Source organism: Macaca mulatta, chromosome 6, assembly GCF_049350105.2.
Source record: "Macaca mulatta isolate MMU2019108-1 chromosome 6, T2T-MMU8v2.0, whole genome shotgun sequence".
Taxonomy (NCBI): domain Eukaryota; kingdom Metazoa; phylum Chordata; class Mammalia; order Primates; family Cercopithecidae; genus Macaca; species Macaca mulatta.
The window spans coordinates 96,335,036-96,352,390 of record NC_133411.1 but is presented as its reverse complement, the minus strand read 5'-3'; the positions used below and the strand labels follow the sequence as shown (position 1 = coordinate 96,352,390).

Here is a 17,355-nt window from a genome sequence, read left to right as displayed (position 1 = left end):
CTGAGTGAGAAAGAGAAGAAAAAACTACATTTGTAAATATAAATATTCCCACTTCTACTTATCCTGACACAATATAATTTTAAATTCCATTCTGTTTCTGGTCACTCTCCTCCAGAAAAGCCTTTGTATGTCAATGTCCCACTTAAAATGTACATCCAAATATGAGTGGGCTTTTTTTTCACATTTAAAGAAGAGTAAAACTGTTACCTCCCACATTTGAACACATGCTTTCTCTTAATATAAAAAATATAAAAGTGGGCTTTTTTCTTTCATGTATTTTAGTGTTGGTCATCACTTACTTTTTATATGATCTGAAAACTTTCGATTTTGAAATCAAAATAAAGTACAATTAGGTCAGAAATTCTCCATGCTGCTTTTGTATAGTGTGTGTGTGTGTGTGTGTGTGCGCATTGTGTGTATATGTTTATGTGTGTGTAAGAGAAAGAGAGATTAATGCAACCCTCAATTTTGTTTTTAAGATTTTTCCATATTATAGTTCATCTTGTCAAATGATCATTCTTCCTATCTATATAGAGTGTGCTTATAACTAATGTAAATAAGATGAGCATTCCACTTACTAACAGTAAAAAATATAAACAGATAATTTACAAAATAGTGAAAGTAACGTCCAATACATATATACAGATTTAGTCCTCAATTACAATAAAAATGTAAAGTGAAAGCTTAATAAAATATAATTTTTTACTCACCAAATTGCCAAAGGTTGATTACTTTGTTTTCAAATGTTGATTCAATACTCACGGTAAGGAAGCTAAATGTATTTATTTATTACTTGTTTAGGTATAAGTATAGTCATTACAATCTTTTCAGAAGCCATTGGAAAATGTAGAGGAAGAGGTGATCATTAATAACATTCCTTGGGTCATATTCTAAGAATATAAATGAGAAATAGAATTAATAATTTATGCAAAAAACAGTTTAGCACTATTTATGACAATGAAATTTCAAAGTAGTTTGACATCCAACAACAAGAAAATGGATAAATGAGTCATACATACCACCAATGAAACATTGCAGTTATTTACTGCCATTTAAAAATATTTAATATCATGAAAGACCCTTTCATTATAATCTTAAGAGAAGACAATAAAATATTGAATTATATTTAAACTGTAACTTTCATGAATTCAAGGGTATTTGCCTGTTTTATTTATAGCTGACTGTCCCCTGTACCTAGAATATTGCCAGGCTCTAGCAGGCATGCCGTGCATATATGCATAAGAAGTAATGGATGGATATGCAGAATGTTTTCACTTAAAAATACATACACACACACACACACACACACAACATAAGAAGAAATATCATGAAAATATCAGCACACACACACACACACAACATAAGAAGAAATATCATGAAAATATCAGCAAAGTCCATCTTAGTGTTGGCCATTATAACAGATTTTACTTTTTATATCTTCAGCAATTTCCAAATTTTTTATATTTTATAACTGGAGAAAATTTACTGAACCAATAGCCTCGTTCACTTCAACGAATAATTCTGACTTGTGGACATATTTTTTTATTTTTGTGCTTCTGTAGTTAAATTCTGAAGGCATCCCTGATAAATTTGGCATATTTGCCTTTCAATTGTATACTTTCTGAGTAGGATAGAATCCTTTACAGTACTAGATCTTTCCCTACAGTTTGAACAAGCTTTAGAACAATTATTTTAAACCTACCTTCTGCCAACTGTGTTAGAATGTGGGAATCAGCCCATACCCTTCTACCTTGTTCATGATGATTTGTAAAATGTTGTTAATAGCTTTTTGATAGCAAAATACATGTGTATAGATTTCATCCTGACTTGTATGTCTAGTTAGGAAGCTTCTCAGAAAAAAAAAAATAATAACAAGGTTAGTTTGGCTTAGTTTGATCTTCGTGATCCTTGCAGCAATTGTGTCTCTCTCTTTTAATTTTTATGTGCCAAATATTTGAAGATTGTAACCAGTTTCAGAATTTTGTTTGTATGATGTCAAACAACTTTCTCTTCTTTCCACTATCTACATTTTTGAAGACGAATAAAACATCTGCTTGTCTCCTGAGTAGCACCTAGGTACCTCTCCTTGATGCTGTAGTCTAAGAGAATTCACCAAGGATCCACTTACTTTCACATTTGCATTGTTCAGTAAATTGCTTTTCACAGATAACCTTAGAGACGCCTTTCAGTTTGCCTGGATGTTGTTCACTAGGTTTAAATGCTTAAATACATTTTAAATGGTAAAATGTTTTCTTACTATGCTTTTGCATTTTTAATTTTCTAATTCAATGCTTATTTTGCATTTACCTGTAGGAGGTCATTCTAAGGATTATGGAGATAAACCATGGAAAGGGGTAAGACTCCTTTGTTCTTACCTTCCTATGAAAACTGATAATAACACCATTACCTCTTGAGATTATTCTTTAACCCCTCTGCAGCTGAATTTTCTGTGCCATCTTTTACATTTCCACCATATTGGAGGGATATGTTTTCTCTTAACTTTCTATTTTGAAACAATTTCAGAATGACAGAAATGTTGACAAAAAATAGCACAAGTAATTAAACTTCATCTAGACTCCCTAAATGGTAATCCCATCCCATCCCCTTTTGTTAAACTGTTCAAGAGTAAGTATTGCCTCTTTACATCTAAATGTTTCTGTGTGTATTTCCTAAAAAATTAAGAATGTTCTTTTATACAGCCAGAGTATAATTACACAAATCAGGAAATTGGCTTTTATACAAAACTATACTCTGTTATAATTTGTGTGTGTGTGTGTGTGTGTGTGTGTATATATATATATATAGTAAATAGTAGTACAAAAAACTTACTCAAGTGTTGCCAGTTATTCTAATAATGCTTTTTAAAGAAAAATATATATTTGTTCTGGTCCAGGATCACATGTTGTATTTAGTTGTCATATATTTTGAGTCTTTTTTATTCTGAAATAATTCTTCAGTATTTCTTTCTTTTTCATGACCTTGACATGTTTGAAGAATAGAGACCAGTTATTTTGTAACATGTCCCTCAGTCTTTTTCTTTGTCTGGTATTACTTCATGATTAGATTCAGATTGTGCATTTTTAGCAGGAATACCATGAAGTGATGTGTCATTCTCAGGAGGCTCTTGATGTCCATTTGTCCCGTTAATGGTGAATTAACTTTGATCATTTGGTTAAGGTGGTATCTGCCAGTTTTCTCCCATAGTTACTAGTTCCCCTCCATAATTAATAAGTATCTTGTGGGGAGATACTTTGAGACTTCGTAAATATCTTTTTTCATCAAATATTCACCCTCTTGTTTTAGTATAATTGATCATTTGTGCTTGAGTTAAACATTACAATAATTATTTCCACGTGGTGAATTTCTACTTTCAAATTTTTTTTACATTCATTAGTTGGCATTTTTTTCTATAGAGGTGAGCTTTTCAATTCCTCTTTTAAACTATTTATTTACTTCTTTATATTAGAATGGCCTTGTGGATTCTTATATTGATTTAATAAAATTAAATGATTACTATTGTATTATTATTTATCACACACAATGCACAATTTGTCCCAGATTTGGCCAATGAGAGCTCCATTCAAAATTATTTTTTGTGTATCTTAACATGTCCTCATTTTGTGGGGGAAGGGGATGAAGGAAGTGATTTCTTTCTTTCTGGACTTAAAGATGTTCCAAGAGCATCTTGTATTTTCCCAGACCCAACCTTGGCATAAGCCAATATTCTAAGAAGTCCTGTTTTCTTCTAGTATAAAATAATGTTTAGAAACCAACGTAAGAATGGTATGTGTGGTTATTGTTACTGAAGTATCATTGTTTCCAGGCTGTTTCAGACACATACACACACCTGTACACACACACACACACACACACACACACACACACACACACACACACTGCTGTATCTATTTCATTAACTATCTACTTATCTGTCCATCCTTCCATGAGTTCTTATGGATACCTTCAGTCAGAGTTCCTTCCGGTCGTCCTTCTTTCCATAATTGTAATTCTCTTCTCTGACAGTGACAAATATGCCTGGCTCTCTCTATTTTGATATGTCAGAGACGGCCTGCTTTTCTACTTAGAAACCCTTGACAAAGGTTTGAAGTTATAAATTAAATTGCTGAGGATAGGGTAAGACAAAGAGGTAGCAATATATTGGAGACAATTATGGAGAACACTGAGTTTCCTGCACATTTTCCCATCTACTTTCAATCTATTGCCCTTTACCTTCTTTTACCACTGGGAGTTTTAAGCTTCTACATTGTTGGATTATTTTAAAGATTATCTTCAGACAGTGGTCTTCCTTTTTCCACTGAGAGTCTCTGTCTATTGAATAGCTAGTGTGAGTCTTTGACTGTATTCTGTATGTGGTAAGGTCAGTAGCCATGCACCAAGGGTGGGCCAGTGGGAGCCGTCCAGCCCAGTCACAGGTTATCCAGGGATCTACGTCTGTAAGGAATTTAAAAACAATAATAAAACCAAATAAAATCACTCTGATTCATGTTATAACCATGCTTCAGCAATATTCAACCTTGAGAAAATACTCTTTCCTGATAGGGTAGAATTCTTCTATTTTGTCCCACTGGTACACCCTTTGAGGTCAGTCAAAATAATCTCATGGACACTACATGAAAATACAGCTAGACTGTGCCATTGTCACTATGTTCTTCTATGTGTTTTCAAAATAAAGTTTTATATTTACTTAAACTTCCTAATGGAGAATTATTTTATAGTTATCATCTCTTGTTGTCAGGTTTAAGGCGCTGAATAAATTGCTACAATTATTGTCCAAATGTGAATGATGAACACACCTTTTAAAAGAAAAAGACGTTCTCATTATGCATTTGGATGTACATCCTTGAACCCTGGTTGGAGAAGAGATGATTTAAGGAACACATGTTTAATGTCTAAAAGTAGTTTGTTCAATTGTGAATGATCACTTCAAAAGAGTTTCTTTATAACTAGTAAAGTATTTGTTTTTAAGCTTACCATCAAAATGAGGGATAATATACAAAAAAAAAAAAAAAAATTCTCATGGGCTTTTCTAATTCTCAAGGATCCAGTCTCAGATACTAATTTGAGAAATCCTGGGCCAGATGTTTTAATTGTCCTCCTGTGTCATTCAAAGAAACATCTCACATATGTTTTTTTTCCCGAAATGCTATTGCATCTGAGAACATCTGCAACAGTCTGAAAAAAACACATTTTAAAAAAACATTTTGCTTTAATCTTTCTATAGATATCAGATATTCTCACGGATTCTGTGATGTGTGATATATTAGCTTTACTGAAGAAACACTGTTCATCCCTATGTCTTGAGTAGTGTCCATGTGAATTGAAAATGTATCAACTTTGTGAATATCCTTAAATTCTTCTTTCAAAATTGTGAAGACGATCTAGAGTGAGATTGGGTCATGATAGAAACCATTTTATAGATCAAGTGACTGTGATCACTAAAATTTTGGAAGAGATATACTTAAGTAATGTAAGAAGCAGGTCCAAGTTGTGTGTTCCCTAACACTTTAGAAAAAGACTCTGTGAACAATATCTAGAATTGTCTAACAGGTAGGAGATAAAAAATTCCAGATAGAAGAGTAATTTCTTCCTATACTGTCAATTGGAGAAGTAATATTTAAAATGAATTGACTGAATTACTACAAATATAAGTTTTTCTTTATGCTTTTATGAAAATAGAATTGGTTGAGACCATGTGGGGCCCTTAACTGCTTTTTGCGTGGGAGGAAAAATGAATGATTGTTCTATTTATTGGTAGAAACTTATTAACTCTGAAATTTCTAGTTTTAGCATTTATGTAATTTGATTTTGACCTATCACTGTTTAGAGATGGAGCTTAAACTGAATATCTGTTTAAAATGGAGGTATGCAATCTGAATTCCTTGTAAGTTTTTTAGCACATTTAAATTATACTTAATTTAAAATGTTTAAAGAATTTACAACATTGTTTGGATGCCAATGGGTGTCCTTCAACAAATTCACATTAAAACAAAACTGCATTTTATTAAAAATATGAAGCACTTTGGAACCTCTACTAATTCTGATCAACTGTTCCTTAATTTAGTCACAGCATAGCTGTTTTACTGCTTGAAGATCAGATTCCAATCTAATTCCCTCATCAACTAGCTTTGTGAGGTTAAGAATTTATTTAATCTCTCTCAAACTCAACTTAATCTTGTAAGATAAAAATACTAGTTCCTCCTTAGTCCGTCTGACAGTATTATGGAAAGATCAAATGAGACTAATGCGTTGGAAAGTGTTTTGTAATTTACATAACACTATATAAATTTAAGTATTATTTTAATTTTTGATCTACAAATTATTTTAGGAACCTATCTGTATTTGAACTAAGTATATCCTAAAAATGATTACTTCAAACAATGTTTCTTAGTGTTGAATGTGCATAAACCCACCTGGAGGTCTTGTTAAAATGGAGTGGTGGGTCTATTCTAATCTGGGATGGGGGCCTGAGAATTTGTCTTCCCAACAGGTTTCCAGGAGATGCTGCAATTGCTGGTCCAGGAAACGTGCTTTAAGAACTGCTGACCTAGAATGTGGGGGTGCATTTTCTCATAAGTAACAAATACCTAGCAAACAATACCACTGAAAATATTGAAAATAAACTACATTTACCTCATTAAGTTCTTTCATTATGCTTCTCTCAAGCTTTATCTCCATTTCCAGTAAAATAATAGCCTAATTGAATCAGACTAAAAGTATTAATATTTTATGTTAATCTTCAGCATATTTTGTGCTATAGTTTCCTAGCTCTGATCATGAGATCATTTTCATTTGAGCAGAGTCCATGACTGAGACTATTTGTCCCAGTAGTTACTGCCATCTGAACATGGTGAGTCTGTAGATAGTAGTTTAATTCCTCTGTGTGTCTTTTTTTAATCAAAAAGGAAAATTATAAACACCCAGACTTTTTCAAAAATTCAAATATTCTCCAAAAGAGGTGATTTAAACCAGGAGAAAGGACAATGGCAGACCTCTGTTACTTAGTTTCCCACCCATGTACAAGGAGCACACATGTTGTGAATTAAGTTATTTTCAGAATATTTCACTTTTTCACACTTCAGGAGTCCATATATATTTTAATAAATCTCTAGACAAACTATGGTAAATCTCTCTGAAAATAAACTTACCACAGTGGTAGAAATTATAAATAAAAAAGTTTTTGATGACAAAAGAAAATGATGTATAACTGAGGCTACACCAGGTGGAATAGGAACACCTAGAAGGGATCTATTTAGACTGTGTTAGATTCATTGACCTTAAAATTAAATTAAATCTGTGTATTTTTCATAAAATGACCCTGCATGTACTGAGAACAAAATAACTTGGATAGTAACTCTTGTTTAAGTTTTCTATTTAAAAATCAGATTCTAAGATCAAGGCTTTAGGGAAGTTGGCTGAATTAGATGATTTCTTTTTTCCTTTTTATATGTATTGTTTTACCAGGGACAGATTCTTTCTTAAATTAGACTAGTTCTTTTCATACAGTGTCTTCAGGAAGTAGAGTTGGACCAAATGGTAAGAAATACCATCCAGAGAGTTTATACATGTTGAAATGCATGGCTAAAAGAAAAATATATTTTGGCTATTTTTATGATTCTGTAGCAAAACACACCTTCCGGTTCTCTACCCTTAGCATGAATCATCAAAGGGAGCTGAAACAAGTAATGGTCTAAAATTTTATAAATATTCACAGTGTTATGTGATTGACTCTTAAAGAAGGTTATGGCAAGGTTGTCTGGCTCTTCCAGAGCACATGGACACTCCACAGACGTTATGTAAAACATCTGGAACATAAAAAGCACATTTTAAAAACAAAGATTGAATGAATTTTAAGTGAATCTGATTTCATTTCAGGAATTATATTTTCTAGATAAGATGCCTAGGTTATTGTAATTTGGCCAATACAGAAACCCAGCTTTATTTTTAAGAAATCTCAGGCTGCAAAGATTCATCTACTAATTCATCTTTGGTAAGTTGTTTTTGAGAATTCTGGTAATTCATCTTTGGTAAGTCATTTGTGAAATTATATCAATGAAGTATTATAACTATCCTACTTTAATCTAGATGTGAAGTCACCATACAAACAAAACATTATGATTTTAATTGCAAGATAATAAAATAAAATTTATCCTTCAAATAAGATCCAGCACACACACACAATGTATGACATAGATACTTCGTTATTATAGATCGAAACCAGTAGCATCCCTAGATTTCTCCTACTGATAAAACTACCCCTGATTCCAGGGGCCTCAACTTATGAAAGTCTGCAGTTGAGTGCCAAGAAATATGTTGAAACCCAGGAGAATAAGCCATACTTAGAATGCCAAACAGAATTACACAAAAGGTACAAACCAAAGAGTCCCTGCAGAGTTACAGAGGAGGAGAATCTGGCCTGTGGCTCAGGTTAGGAAGCAAAAAAATGAAACAGAAAAACAAATATCATCTGCTGTGTGATAATGAATAAAGAAGTTAGGTAATGGCAGCAGAAAACTGTCTTTATTATTTTAACGTAGACATTGGTTCCAAGATGTCCAATCTGGTATTAAATATTTTTCAAAATCAGGTATTTATTTGGTAGGACTTGTGACTCCATGTTAACTTGTGGCAGAATCTACAAGACATCATCAGTCTTTCCTGGTGATTCTTGTTTGAATGGAAAATTCTGATGCCAAATTGAGTTTATGTTCTATCATTTAATTTCTTCATATGGTTTTTGTAGAACATTTCTAGTATCTCAATGCATTAACCTGGTGCTTAAATATCATTTTTCCCCTACAAAGAGATGGCTGCTTTCTATATGTGTGATTAGATATTATATCTTGTATCATTTGAAATCTCACAGTTTGAGCATATGTCTGCTATTCCTCTTCTTGGAGTCTCTTTCTTTTCCAAGTAATTTCTTTTTTAGTTTGGATTACATGTACTATTGCCTGGTTGACAAACCAAATGACTCAGAAAGACATCTTTCTTGATTACTACATAACGATGGATCAAGATAAATGATTCACACATTTGTGTTCTGCAATTGATGATAAATGTCAAAGACATGTTTTTTTGCTTGCCTCTCTCTGCAATAATAATGATGGCCATCAACTTTTTCAGAATTAACTTTCAAGGCAATATCTTTGGGGAATCACAGTTACCATTTATTGAAGGACTATTCACTAAGGCATAGCCATATTGGTTTAGGGCCTTAAGTTCAATAACTTGATTGGTAAAATTTTGGTTTAACTTCTTCATGGTTATATACATTTATAATTTAGTAGATGCTTGGGAAAAACTAAAGAAAATTCAAAAATCAGTATTTAATGACCCCCCACTGTCAGTAGTCTCAAATTTTGCCACTTGGACCATTAATATTCTAAACATCTATTCCATCAAATGTAAATGGACTTCATTATGTCTATTCTGAACTGACTCTGTAATTTCCATTTCTGTCTATTTTTCTGTGTGTACTAAATTGGGTTGATATATGCACCTCTGTTCTCACTCGCATTTAAATTAAATTCCCTCATTGCAAAATTTAAAATTAGGCCTGTCCTGTTTTTGATTTTAAATGTCAGGTTCTTGGGAAGACACTAGCCTAATGGGCCTGTTGATAATCACTCAATCAATCAATACAAGTTTCCCTTTGTTTTATTGTGTCAGTTTAATACAGACGATTAGACTTCTCTCCTTCTTTGAAGTTCCTTAGCCCTTCCAGGGTGTTCAGTATTGATCTGTGCTTTGTTCACCTTCTTCTCGTGACATTTGAGAGGGACCAGAAAGTCACAATTAGATTGTAATCCCTCAACTGTGGTAAGAATGGATTAGGTGTTAGTCAATTACTGCTCTTCTAACATTGATTCTCAGAGGGTGGGGCTCATCTTCTGAGGTTTTCTCAGATACTGCCAATCATTGTCAGGAGCTTTTAAATAGAAACACTTTTCAACACTTCAGAAGCTCCTGAAAAAGACTTGTACATTTTTCTTTTGTTGTCTCTTTAGCTTTCTCACTGCTAATGACTACTGCCAAGATGTATAAATGGAATGGTTCAGCTAAGAAAGGAATCTTTCGGAGGTTTGAAAAGTCTCCTGCTCTACTACAATTTTTCTCTCATTTTGTGATTGGGTTGGGACAGGAAGTACAAGATAGGGAAACAGAGGATTTCTTTACGCTAATATATTTGAACCACCAGTGAGCAGTTGATTCCTTAGGACACGTTTCCTGCCTGTCTTATTGCTTGAGATCCAAAAACTTAAACTCTTTGGGAAAGAAGATTTACACCTGCTGAGACTGAATATGGATGTCCAGAGTTCTTGAGAACAGATCATATCTGACTTCCATACTTTATGGAAATAAAAAGCAAAGTGACATTTATATTTTTCAATTTGCAAAGAACTAAGGTTATCATATTAATAATCATGAAGGGCAGAATAATAAATTAGTACCAGTTTGGAGGGACTTTTCTGGTTGAGTGTTGAAAACCCCATGTCCCGGAAACTCCCTCAGTCTAGGGCAAACCAGAACAGTTGGTCACCCAAGAAAGGGATCTGAGAATGCTGGAGCCACTTTCCATTTTCTTTATTTCATTTGGGTTCTCTTGAATTAAATGTTCAGATATGTGCATTCAGCATCTTATTATTGTATGTTTATAAGTACCAAGTACCTATAACTATTTCATATTTCCCTTTTATTAAATTGATTTTTATAAGGATGTGGTAGATGTATTACAGGAGAGGAGAAGAGGTATTGAATACTTAAAACTGTGGACTCCAACAACCACTTTCATGGAGAAAATGAAGCAGTTCACGTTTATAGGAGATTTTTGGAATGCAGGTCAAGGCGTGTTTAAACAAAGAGTCACTGATATTTCTACATTCATGTTTAGACATATATTTATTTTCTTAAAATTAATGTTCTATAATCTGACCTGATATTGCACAAAGGGAGGTGTGAATTTGTCTTGAGAAATCCATCTAGTGAAGGATCTACCTTGAGAGTTATTTTATATCTCTAGCAACACAGATGATATGTAACTAGGTTTACAAAAGTTGACGTGTATGCAGAAACCAAGATGGGAATTTGAGTCTCTCTGAAATTTTCTTAGATCAATTTAATAAAATATTCATGAAGATGTATTTTCTTGGAGCTCCTGATTGGGCTGGACTGAGTTGATGCAGTGTGCTGTTATAATGGCAGAGGAACTGAGGAATCAATAGTGGGGAAGTATGGGAGCGCTGATATTCAGGGTCCAAATAGCCAGAGCTCAGAAGCAGAACTTGCTTAAGATTGTGTCTTATGTGATTCTGTCAGCATAAGAATAGTAAGGGTAGTTGGCTTTCAAATTCACAGTGTTCCTAAAAGGAGGAGAAGTTTCAAGTACCTATGGTAGAAGTCTAGAAGAGAAAAATGGAGAGAGTTGGAAGCAAAAAGATCCTTTAGTAAAGTAATCCCTCTCCGTTAAGGAAGGTTTCGCTTTCACAGTTTCAGTACCCGTAGTCAACCGTGGTCAGCTGTGGTCTGAAAATAGATGAGTACACTAAGATATTTTGAGAGAAAGACCACATTCACAAAACTTTCATTACAGTATACAGTTAAAATTGTTCTATTTATTATTATTCTTTATTGTTAATCTTTTACTGTGCATAATTTATAAGTTAAACTTTATCATAGGTATGTATATAGGGGAAAAATCATTATATATAGGGTTTGGTACTACGTGCAGCTTTGGACATCCACTGGGAAGACTTGGAACATATCCCCCATAGATAAGAGGGGATCACTATACAGGACACAATAGACTGGCTGTGCTATTTCCATATAGCAATCTATTTCCTCTATACAATTTTTATTTTACATTAGCATGTCCCATCAAATAACTTATACATTAGTAGTTCTAAAGAAATTCAAAGGTATAACAACAACCACAATGAAATATTAACTAGTGCCATAAGAAAAAGTTAAAAATTGACTAGTGCTGTAAAAGAGGCTCTGATTCCAGTTGGCAGGATCAGGAAAGTTTTTGCTAAAGATATAATCAATGAGATGGATCTTGAAGAGAGAGTGACTATCAGTGAGAAGATGGGAAGAATAATTTGGCCAAAGAGAATAGCATTAGTAAACACACTGATTTGGAAGAGCACAAGGAATGATGAGCAATCTGTTTTCTCAAAAGTAGGATAAAAGTAGAAGAGAAAAGAGATATGAAATTAAAAATGCAGGATGGGCTTGTAATGAGAATGAGTTTAAGTGACAGAGGGTTTGGTAATGCAGGCAATGGGAGAAAACAGATAGATTTCATGTAAGAAAATGGCACTAATAGCATCTTGATTAAAAAACAAAATCTGGGAGAGTTGTGAAGAATGCATTTAGTAAGGAAGACTGTATGCAGACACAGAAGTTCAGAAGCTCTTAGAAGGGTCTAAACAACTAGTGATGAAGGACTGACTGAGAATTCAGGCAATAGGAATGGAGAAAAATAATTAGATCAGAGTCACTGATGGGCTAAACCCTACTGCATTTTGTACCTTATGACTGGTAGGATGTAGGGAAGAGTTGTAGAATGGTTCTAAGTTTTGCAGATTGGATGAATGGGAGAAGGATGACTGGTTCACATGAGTAGAAATATGAGGAGAAAGAATAAATTTTTAGAGGGAGATGGAATTGAACATGTTGAATTTGAAAGGACAGTGGAATAGCTGGAAGTAGCTATCCTGAAATCTGCTGGGGAGATGGCTGTGCAATTTTTTTGTGAACGCAGACCAATTCAGAAAAACAATAATATATTTTTATGGGGGATTATATATGAATACACACACAAATCTATGTAAGTCTATATTAATATATAAAAATATAGTTGCAATTAAACTGTACTTAAGCATTCTTTTGCTATTTCCCTACTATTGCTGGATAATTTTTAAATTATTATTTAGAGATACAGTCTTTCTCTCTTGCCCTGACTGGAGTGCAGTGGTGCCATCATGGCTCACTGCAGCCCCAAACTCCTGGGCATAAGGGATGCTCCCATCTTAGCCTCCCAATTAGCTGGAACTACAGAGAGACACCACCATGCTCTGCTGGTTTTTAAACTTTATTTATTTATTTATTTATTTATTTATTTATTTATTTATCTATTTAAGAGATGAAGTCTGACTATGTGGCCTAGGCTGGTCTCAAACTCCTGGCCTCAAGTGATCCTTCTGCCTCAGCCTCCCAAAGTGCTGGAATAAACTGTGTGAGCCAATATTTCCAGTCTACTGGAGGATTTTCGTTTTTGACTACTTTTTAAAATTACGTAACTAGACTATTTTCTGGGTTACAAAAACAGGTAGCATAGGGACAAATGATTTGGAAAATTTTGAAATATAAATTTAATTTGGCATAGAAATTTACTCTCAATTTAAGACTCAAAATATCAGCTCTCTTAGAAGAGACCAATCAGCTAATTAAACTATAGGATAAGTGGTACCCTTAGGGCTGCTGGCTGGGGAGATGAAGCTCTTCCTTTGCTGCAGAAAATATGACAGCATGGTCAGACACGGGAGATGCTTGTGGTCTGAAAACACTATAAATAACTGAATGATCTTTACAGCTGCTAATGAATATATTATCAAGAGGCCACATTTTTCTATATCCCTTTTCTAAGAGGAGAACAAGTGTGGTGGTCTGTCAAAATCTTTATTACAGGGCCATTGTTTTTCAAGTCTTTGCAACATACATGCTAATGATTTCTATATGAAACTTAAATTCATCCTTACCAGTAGACAGCTCTGTTTGTAGTTAATCCCTATAGCAGTGGCATATTTCCTGTCTCCATCAGTGGTTGTGATGACTTAGAACTCTTGGTTAGAGAACTGTATCAGAAAGAATAGACTAGTCCACACTGCAGTGGCTTAAAACAGCAAAGCCTGGTTAAGGGCAGCAGGGATTTTTCTCTAAGCAGTGACTCCGAGATCATGATTCACTCTATCTTTTTTTGTCTCCACCATCTCACACATAGGTTCCAAGGGGGTCATGAAAGAGAAAAAGAGAATTTTAGAAGAATCACTGTACTCTAAACTGCCTCGACCTGGAAGTTATTCATGTCATTTCTTCTTATAGCTGTTAGAGGCCAGGACTCATCATGTAGTTCTAACCTAACTGTAAAGAAGGTTGGGAAATGTAGAAGATCATGTAGATATTTGACAATTAAATGTTTCCACCATAGTCCAACCTTCCAGTCACAAAATATTCTCTTGTTCCCTTATCCTACTCAGAGAACAAACTTAATCCCTCCAAAGAGAGATAATCTAAAATTTATTCAGTCCCTGAGTCCAACTTAAAGTCCAGGAACTCTGGACTCAGGAGAGCCTCTGAATTAGGTCCAACTATGTCTTCATTTTTTCCAGCATCCTATGAACTTGAAAGACAAATTGTATCTGCCCTCCACCCTAAACACAACAATGGGATACTCTAATTAGGAAAAGGAAAGAATTGGAAATAGTCCATAGTCCTTGGTTCATAGTACATCTGAAATCCCATTGCATAGATAAGATGAAGGCCCCCTATCTTGAGGGAGTAAGAGGGTGGGCAGGGAATGGGTGGGAATTTCCTTAATTAGGTAATGATTCTGCTCTATTTCTCTGTGCATTGTTCTCAGTAGTTCCATGCGAAGTGAATGTCTAGGAATGTGCCCTTTTTAACTATAGCACCTTTTTTTTCAGCTCACTTCCTGCTCTTAAAAGGCTAGGGGCCAAAGAGTTGTTTTAAGTCTTGAGCAGACGATGATTTTTCAAGCAGTCATGTGGTTTCTTTGGCAATGCATTTGACATACAAACTTAATAAGTTTCAAATCTATATGCTTCCAGTAAGTTTCATATTCCAGAAGCCCACCCCAGATTCCTTTTTAGACATTGTCCTTTAATTTGCTAAATGTCTTTGCTCTTAATACCTTCTCTCTCAATTTTATGGTGGCTATCTTAAGGCTATTAGGCTTGAATTAAGAGATCATATCCTTAATTTGATCTTTGCAATGAATCACTTTATTAATTCAGAATGTTTGCCATATCATAAATTAAAGAATTGATGTGTGTCTTAATACAGATTTTGGAAGAGACAATGAGGCTAGTGACAGAAAAGTTGAAATCATCTGCACCCCTAGTTCTCAATGCCCTGCAAAGGAGATTTTCAATGTCTGGATACAATTTTTATTTTCAAAAATGGTGTGGAGAGGGGCATGGGTGGTGCTAGTGCTACTGTCATTTAGTGGACGAAGGCCAGAGATATTGATAAACATTCTACAATGCACAGGGCAGCCCCGCACAGCAAAGAATCATCTGGCCGTTCCAGATGACAGACACAGATTTCTTCAAGAGCCACTTAAGCTCTAATATGCCAGCGTTTTCCAACAATATTAAGAAAGGTTGACAGTGCTTTTCACTTTTTTCAGATTTCATTGTGATACCCACGATTGAGATGCTTGGAGATAAAACCATTATCCAGTAATAGTTCATCATCTTAAAAAAATCCTACTGTACTTATTTTATACCAGAGGTACAAGGAGGAGCTGGTACCATTCCTTCTGAAACTATTCCAATCAATAGAAAAAGAGGAAATCCTCCCTAACTCATTTTATGAGGCCAACATCATCCTGATACCAAAGCCGGGCAAAGACACAACAAAAAAAGAGAATTTTAGACCAATATCCCTGATGAACATTGATCCAAAAATCCTCAATAAAATACTGGCAAACCGAATCCAGCAGCACATCAAAAAGCTTATCCACCATGATCAAGTGGGCTTAATCCCTGGGATGCAGGGCTGGTTCAATATATGCAAATCAATAAAAGTAATCTAGCATATAAACAGAACCAATGACAAAAACGACATTATTATCTCAATAGATGCAGAAAAGGCCTTTGATAAAATTCAACAGCCCTTCATGCTAAAAACTCCCAATAAATTCGGTATTGATGGAAAGTATCTCAAAATAATAAGAGCTATTTATGACAAACCCACAGCCAATATCATACTGAATGGGCAAAAACTGGAAGCCTTCCCTTTGAAAACTGGCACAAGACAGGGATGCCCTCTCTCACCACTCCTATTCAACATAGTGTTGGAAGTTCTGGCCAGGGAAATCAGGCAAGAGAAAGAAATAAAGCGTGTTCAATTTGGAAAAGAAGAAGTCAAATTGTCCCTGTTTGCAGATGACATGATTGTATATTTAGAAAACCCCATCGTTTCAGCCCAAAATCTCCTTAAGCTGATAAGCAGCTTCAGCAAAGTCTCAGGATGCAAAATCAATGTGCAAAAATCACAAGCATTCTTATACACCAGTAACAGACAAACAGAGAGCCAAATCATGAATGAACTCCCATTCACAATTACTACAAAGAGAATAAAATACCTAGGAATCCAACTTACAAGGGATGTGAAGGACATCTTCAAGGAGAACTACACACCACTGCTCAACGAAATAAAAGAGGAAACAAACAAATGGAAGAACATTCCATGCTCATGGATAGGAAGAATCAATATCGTGAAAATGGCCATACTGCCCAAGGTAATTTATAGATTCAATGCCATCCCCAGTAAGCTACCAATGACTTTCTTCACAGAATTGCAAAAAAACTGCTTTAAAGTTCATATGGAACCAAAAAAGAGTCCGCATTGCCAAGACAATCCTAAGCGAAAAGAACAAAGCTGGAGGCATCACACTACCTGACTTCAAACACTACTACAAGGCTACAGTAACCAAAACAGCATGGTACTGGTACCAAAACAGAGATATAGACCAATGGATCAGAGCAGAGCCCTCAGGAATAATACCTCACATCTACACCATCTGATCTTTGACAAACCTGACAAAAACAAGAAATGGGGAAAGGATTCCCTATTTAATAAATGATGCTGGGAAAACTGGCTACCCATAAGTAGAAAGCTGAAACTGGATCCCTTCCTTACATCTTATACAAAAATTAATTCAAGATGGATTAAAGACTTAAATGTTAGACTTAAAGCCATAAAAACCCTAGAAGAACACATAAGCAATACCATTCTGGACATAGGCATAGGCAAGGACTTCATGTCTGAAACACCAAAAGCAATGGCAACAAAAGCCAAAATTGACAAATGGGACCTAATTAAACTAAAGAGCTTCTGCACAGCAAAGGAAACTACCATCAGAGTGAACAGGCAACCTACAGAATGGGAGAAAATTTTTGCAATCTACCCATCTGACAAAGGACTAATATCCAGAACCTACAAATAACTCAAACAAATTACAAGAAAAAAACAAACAACCCTATCAAAAAGTGGGCAAAGGATATGAACAGACATTTCTCAAAAGAA

The 17,355-nt window shown here is 34.6% G+C and overlaps 1 long non-coding RNA gene across 1 annotated transcript in view; it reads right to left on the bottom strand.

Annotated features, from left to right (window-relative positions):
• Positions 1-17,355, bottom strand: part of LOC114678699 (uncharacterized) — a 66,336-nt gene that overhangs the window by 18,912 nt on the left and 30,069 nt on the right. The window contains exon 2 of the long non-coding RNA XR_003730161.2: positions 711-890. This is a non-coding gene — a long non-coding RNA (uncharacterized LOC114678699). The remainder of the gene's footprint in view (positions 1-710; positions 891-17,355) is intronic.